The sequence below is a fragment of the Dermacentor variabilis genome, chromosome 1 (assembly GCF_050947875.1).
Source record: "Dermacentor variabilis isolate Ectoservices chromosome 1, ASM5094787v1, whole genome shotgun sequence".
Lineage (NCBI taxonomy): Eukaryota > Metazoa > Arthropoda > Arachnida > Ixodida > Ixodidae > Dermacentor > Dermacentor variabilis.
Genome location: NC_134568.1, coordinates 200924993 through 200932529, shown reverse-complemented (window position 1 = coordinate 200932529; position 7537 = coordinate 200924993). Strand labels below are relative to the sequence as shown.

The 7537-nt window shown below is 49.5% G+C and overlaps 1 long non-coding RNA gene across 1 annotated transcript; it reads right to left on the bottom strand.

The window, feature by feature from the left end:
• Window positions 1–375: 375 nt before the first annotated feature.
• LOC142572700 (uncharacterized) lies at window positions 376–6771 on the bottom strand. The gene is made up of 3 exons (XR_012826127.1): window positions 6670–6771; window positions 761–818; window positions 376–608 (listed from the first exon to the last, which is right to left on the bottom strand). It is a non-coding gene; the product is annotated as an uncharacterized LOC142572700 (long non-coding RNA).
• Between the last annotated feature and the right edge of the window lie 766 nt (window positions 6772–7537).

Here is a 7537-nt window from a genome sequence, read left to right as displayed (position 1 = left end):
AGGAAGGGTAAGCTTAGTTGCTAAATTATTCAGCTTCCCGGGCAAATTTTGATTCTGGGTGACAGGTAAGCCATGGATTTCAATATTTTGTCGCCTGCTGTATTGCTCTAGGGCATTGACTTGCTTTTGCAACTCAAGAACGTTCATGCTAGTGTTAGATGTCCCGACGGAATCTGCTTTTTTTAAGGGCGGCTATTTCAGTTGATTGCTTTTGCATTTCAGCAAGCACCGAATCATATTGATCAGACAAATGCTGAACAGACAGCTCCAATTTGTCCACTGTATTCTTTAATACCATTAGTGAATCTACCTTGCTTTGTATGTCGGGTGTTTGGGCCAGCTTCTTATTAATTTCAATAGGTATTTTCTCGTAGGCCAATTTATGCTCACCGGTGTGGCTCTTTTCACCACGTGCCCTTCGGGCCGCCAAAACAAGGCATGTCTGGCACTTCCATGGTTTCTTTGCGGCATCGTCTTTTTTGAAGGTCGTCTTGCTCACACCCGAGCATGCTCCCAGGTGATAGCAGTATTTGCATTCTGAGCAGGTTGGATATGTGCCACTATCTAGGAGTGGCTCAAAACAAACTGGGCAGGCATCGGACTGGGACCTATAAAACAGAGCAAAAATCAAAGGCTCACAGTAACAGTGGTCGTTGAAAGGAAGCTACAATGATCACCAACAGGCAGCTATTGCAGCAGCGGCGGTGGCAGTGGCGGACAACGAGAATCTTAGTGAGGTGTAGATACAGTGCACACCTACCTGCAAAGTCAGTCGATAGGGGTTAGTCACGAGCTGACTGTTGTCGTCGCCACCACCGCTGAGCAAATAAAGACGATATAAAAGACAAAATGAGACAAAATAAAGACGATATCAACCACAAAGTTACGTGTAGGCGTCTTTATTCAATAAACATAACAGTAACCGTATAAATCAACATAGTTGTCCATATAGTCATCCCAATACAGCTTCAGTGGTTACACTCCTTTACAGAGTGGAAGGACACTAAATTTTTTCGTCCAGAATCAGCGGTTCTGCAGATGCAGAATTTAAAGCGAAGCTTCTTTACCTTCGTCGTGCTCTTGGAGATAATCTAACCGCTGTCGACTACGGATGTGCACACTGACGTCAAAACACCGGGCCCCAAAATCGTGCTACAAGACATATACGTATACAGTCAAACGCCTTTATAGCGAAGTGCGTGGGATTTCCAATATCCTTCGATATACAGGTCCCTTCACTGTAAAAATCGCGCATCCTACCACTTGACATGGAGCAGGCTAGGCACGCTTGTCAAAATAAAACCCTTATTTAACATAAATTCAAGCAGTGAAATAATTCGCTTATTTTCTTCTGTGCACTTAGTTCGACGGAACGTGCGACTGTAGCCTGACGCTATGGCATCGAAGTTTGCGGTATGCAAGCCTAGCGGCGAAACTTGGAGGTGAGGCAAGGTGCCCAGCTTCGTCAAAACTCTTGGTTATTCTGCAGCCTCTTTACCACCGCTGCCTTCGTCGACCTTCTCCTCCATACCATCCATGATGGCCGCCACGATGCCGTCAGTCGTAGGTTCCGAGAAGATCAATACGTCGTTAAATGTAGTATGGGGGAGGTAGGGGCGGCATGGAAGGGGGCCTATCCAAGCCACTTCGGCGTTCAGACCCTCCTATACGATGACGCTTCTTATGTGCACCGCCTACGCACATGAAGGCTCTCTAGCACCACCACGTTATGGCGGCTACAAAGGGAAGTGGCGCCACCGCTACGTGCGTAAAGCAGTAAATCAGCCCTGTAGAACCTATATACTCCTTCTTTGTACAGGCGAATTCGTTGTAAAGGTATTCGTTGTAAGACGACGACGAAGTGTTTCTATCATAGAACGCTTGTACCTTTGTCTCGCTTTGTTTCTTTCCAAACTCTGGGAGCTGCCGCTCCCGTGTTGTGGCAATGGACGACGAAGCCCTCGAAGACCTTCCTGGACCCAAGCCATCACGTGGGGTCGCGTCCAGGAAACGTGGAAATGCGTCAAGTGACACGGACAGTGAGGCAACCGAGTTGTACTCGGGCAGCGTCGACTCGTCGGACGACGATTTCACGCTTGTCATGAGTCGAACCACAAAAAGAAGACTGCTACGGAGGTCATCGTCGTCAAGTGTCTCCACCGTGAAGACAACACCACAGCGCTGGCCGCACACTATGCTCTTCATGCCTGTGGACCCAGTGTCAAATCTGCGACTCCTAAACAGGCAAGTCCTTTCTGCGTTTCTTGAGGGAATCGCGCCAAATGAGATAAAGGACGTGAGAATAAACGCACGGAAGAATGTCCTTGCAGTAGATGTTCTACACCGTAGTGCACTGCAAAGCCTGCGGCACGTAACGGAGATCGACAAAGTACAAGTGCGATCCATGATACCTACTGGCTGCAATGGGACTATCGGCGTCATTTATGATGTCGATATTTCTATACCAACCGACGACTTACCAATATTAATAAAGCCAACTACAGAAGGCACTCTTATCACGCACATCACGAGACTTGGCAACACCCGTTGCCTGAAGCTGTGGTTTGATGGAGACAGCCTTCCCTCACACGTCAAGTTGGCCACGTCCGCCATCCAGTCCGCCCATACGTACCGAAGCCCTTGCAATGCTACAAATGCTGCAAGATGGGACACGTAAAAGGTGTCTGTAGGAATAACCTCGTGTGCCCATGGTGCGCCGAATCTCATTCAGCAGATGCCTGCCGCGCAACTGTGTTAAAGTGCCCTAACTGCCATGGTACTCATGAGGCCTCATCCAATGATTGCCCGCGGGTGAGGAACGAGCGAGCAGTACTCAAACGTATGGTACGGGACCATTCAACACACAAAGAGGCTGCCGCTACTCTCAGGCGACGACGACATCGGCACCGAAGAGCAGCACGAAGAGTTACGTCTACTGAAAGATATACACCATCTTCCGGCAAAGCGGCTACCGTATCAACGCCGACTTCCGCAAAAACAGACACTGCGAAAACGAAGAGTGGGGTAACACTCTCACCTCCTGAAGAGTGGCCTACACTTCCATGAGCACAACCTGCCTCAGAGTCACATCAAATTGCGCCGCCCTCAATGACCTCACGAACCGCGGATGGGACGACAACTGAGGATCGCCAAGTCATAGTGATGCTGAAGTCACTTATGGACGCCATGCGCATTCTACTGAGCAGCATGAAAACCCCGTCGGCACAGAGCGCTTTGCAGGTGCTGGACACCTTGAGTCCGGTGCTTGCGGCTCTAGGGTAAAACCACGGCCCGAGAGATGCCGTCGTTTCAAAAGGGAGTCAAGAATGCATCTGTCTTTCAGTGGAACGCCAGAGGGCTTAAGTCACGCATGTCCGACTTTAGACAGTTTGTCTTCACGCACCAGTTGCCCATTATCGTGATTTGCGAGCCCAACCTGTCAGCTCCCATCAGACTGCCCGGGTATGAGTGCTTTATGTTCTCTACCCACGGAGAGTGCAGCAAGGTTGTTGTGTTTATACGCCGTGACTTGACTTATGTACATCACCGAGTGCCTCCTGACGAAGCAAATCAATACGTTTGCTTAACAGTGAAGAAGAAAAAGCTCACGTTTACAATTCTTAGAGCCTATTTATCTCCAGCAAGCCGTCTAGATTGTGAGCGCCTACGGGGAATTTTGACGTCGACTCCACAGCCGTGGGTGCTTACTGGTGACTTTAACGCCCACCATTACCTATGGGGAAGCTCGAAAGTTAACTCTAGAGGCAGAACATTGGTGTCCTTTGCCGCTGAACACGAATTTTGCTTGTCAAATGATGGAAGCCCTACTTATCTGCGTGGATCAGCTAATAGCAGCTGCTTGGACTTAACCTTCGTTTCACGGTCGCTTTCGAGAAGAGTGCACTGGTTTTTCGATTTAGAAACACGGGGTAGCGACCACATCCCAACCTATTTGAATATCGAAGGTTTGACTAGCTCCAAGTTCTCCAGAACCGTCCAGTGCACCGACTGGCCCAAATACAAAATAATAATGGAAGACTGTTGTCGTGACGGCACCTCTTATAACCTACAGGGCGCGATAAAGGATGCCGTACAAACAACCACGCATTTGCTTTCGAGGAGTTCTTGCCGCACCGATTTCGACATCGAACTAGGAAAACTTCGAGCAATTCGCCGTCGTGCGGAGCGAAAATATAGACGCACGAAATCCATTCATGATTTCAGATGGCTAGACGTACACAAAATAAAATACAGCGTCACATGAACAAGCTGGCTTCGCGACAATGGACATCCTTTTTCGAGTCCCTGGATCCGCGAAAACCATTGTCGCTTATGTGGAGGACTCTTCGTGGCCTTCGCACAACCTTTGGTCAGCGCCACCCGTTTAAATCTCTGGAACTTTATCTACAGTGTAGAGATATTGACGTCGCTGAATCTTTCTGCAGAAAGATTGCTGGCGAGGCAAATTCCGATGGAACGGGTACGGGAACACTCGACCACCCACTGTTCTCACGCGATCCCCGCATGGAATGACCTTTTTCTATGGAAGAACTAGAAGCTGCGCTGGCTTTGTGCAGGCGTTCTTCAGCGGCAGGACCTGACGGTATTACATACCGTGCCCTGTGTAACCTAGGAGACCAAGCTCGGAAGGCACTCTTGCTCTTGTACAACGACTCCTGGCAGACGGGTACGGTTCCGCAAGAGTGGAAGTCAACTCGCCTTATTCCACTTCTCAAAGCTGGCAAGTCGCCTTTGGACATTTCCTCATACCGTCCGATCGCACTTGCCAGCTGTGTCGGAAAAACCATGGAAAGAATGATTTTAACACGCCTGGAATGGTACTTAGAGTACTATGAAATCTATCCACATGCTATGAAGTTTAGCAGAATGCGTTGTTGGGCTAGTTGGTTCATTGTAATTGGAAACGTTGGTTGCGCTTTTTAGACAATCACAAGGTCTCCCTTCCTTGTGATTGTCTAAAAAGCGCAACCAACGTTTTCAACCACATGCTATGGCCGGATTCAGACGGGGCCATTCGTCAACAGACAGCGTTGTTGACTTGATAACATTTGTGCAACACCAAAAGGCCTGTAAGCGACTATCTGCTGCTTTGTTTCTAGACGTTAAAGGAGCTTATGATAATGTCACCCATGAAGCCATCCTTAGCACGTTAGAAGCCGTCGGACTTGGTGGTAAGATGTATAAGTGGGTGTGCAACTACTTACAGAGGAGACCATTCTACGTGCACACAGAAAATGGCCCGACATCCGAGCATTACGGTAGCCGAGGAGTCCCTCAAGGCGGAGTGCTTAGCCCGACTCTTTTCAATCTCACACTCAGTGGATTAGTTTACAACCTGCCAAGCACCGTACAAGTTTCCATCTATGCGGACGACATCTGCATTTGGGCATCAGGTGTGACACGACTTCAGCTTCGCGCTCGGCTTCAGAAGGCAGTCACAATGACATCTTGCTACCTTCGTGAACAAGGACTTGAAATTTCATGCGGAAAGTGCGCAATGGTGGCATTCACGAGGAAGCCAATGCTGGTTACGGCGTATCTATTAAAGGAAAGCTAAAGAGTCTGTCCAATTCAATAAGACGCTCATATACGGATGCGGGAACCTTATAAACCATGTAGGTAAAATTTGGGGTTTTTTTCAATTAGGAGCGACGTAATCGTCGGTTAAAAGTGCGCTGTAGCTCCGCCCCCCGTCGAATGCCGCGCGCTGCTGCTGACGCTGACGATGCGAGCGGAGACCGGAAACCGCGGTGTTGTGACGTCAACTCTAGTGTTTTGTTCCTTCGCAGCCTGCGCGACCGTGCCTGACCGTGCTTGTTTCTGCGTGCGTGCCATCGTAATCTGCTTCGATCGACCCTGCATTCCTTTGTTGGTGCGTCTGCGTGTATGTAGAGTGGTAGTCAACGTGCGCAGCATCAACTGAAGTGGTGGGCCGATCATGCTGGCTTTCTGTGCAGCCTACGGCTGCACGAGCACCAGCGGCCGCGACGATGTTGTCTTCTATTGCTTCCCACAAGACAAGAAGCTTTTAACGAAGTGGGAGGCTGCTGTGAAGCGAAAGAGTTTCAAGCCCTCAAGAACAACAGTGCTGTGCTCCAACCACTTCCGTGACGACGATTATCACGAGAATTCATCATTAAAACGTGCGTTGGGTTTGCCAGTCAAGTCGGCTCGTCTAAGGCCCGGCGCAGTGCCGTCAGTGTTCGCGTACACAAGGAGCCTGTCACCGCTGTCAAGGCCAGCTTTCAGCTTTTGTCAAGGCCAATTTGCATGTGCTGGAAAGCCGGCGCACGCCAGGACGCTACGCTCCCCCCTTCTCTCGCGCACAGCGAGAAACCGACCGTCTTACGTAGCCGACGGAATTCGCCGCCTTTACGACTTCGGTTACGAGCAGTGTGCGGATGGCGCACAGATGAAGGTAACTACACGTACTGCATGAACCGGGAAGCTTTTCACGCGTTTAAACCGTCTTTGTAGATTGCCGACAGCTTTGGACAGCGCACAAATGCCGACGATCGCATCCCCGCTTACGTTCCACGAGGAGGCATGCAGGAACACCACACTACAGTTGTTTGACCGGAAACGAGCTCACTAGATCAGCGAAAGATCGGCGAGACCACTAGATCGCTTTGCGAAAAACATACTCACCAAAGAGCATTTCCAACACGAGGAGATCCCAAGACTTCGCTTTCGTTCGCGTCGAAAGCACTGCTCGCAGGAGCATCGTTTGCTTCTTCGAGGGGCCGGCTCTTCGCAATCGTCTCCTACATGTAGGGAGTAACGCCGAACTCCTCAGAAAAACGCAGTCTCTCTAAATTTTCCATTACCTCTTAATTTTCCATTACAGCACCAAACTACCTGGCACCGCGCTTCATGTGTAGCGGCAGCGGTCGGTCACTAGAGTTGACGTCACGAGGCGCCCGACCAATCACTGGCGGAAACGAGACGCGCGAGCTGGGCGTGTTCGCTGCTGCAGTTTTCGTCGAAATAAAATATATTTGCGCTTTCTTTCGCTCAATTTCGATACGATATTCGAATTCGGAGGGTTGAAAACCATTATGTACAGATGCTCACTCATTTTTTCTCGAAAACCTTTCAGCTTCCCTTTAACGGACAACTTATACCATACAGCAGAAGTCACAGGTTCTTGGGAGTCGTAATTGACAGAGACCTGTCTTGGACTCCGCACGTCAGTTACGTGAAAAAGCGGCTGACTGCTATCTGTCACCTGTTCAGGTTCCTTGCAGGAAAAAGTTGGGGAGTATCTATACAGGCTATGTTACAGTTGTACATGGCGTTGTTCGTTGGATTCCTGCGATACAGCCTGCCTGCAATATCTAACACCTGCAAGACTAACCTGCGTACGATTCAGAGTATTCAAGCCCAAGCCCTTAAGATATGTCTTGGCTTACCACGCAGTGCATCAACGGCTGAAACCATTGCCCTTGCGCAGGATTACCCAATCACGACGCACATTACCGTTGAGACAATGCATATGCATCTCAGGCATTATGCT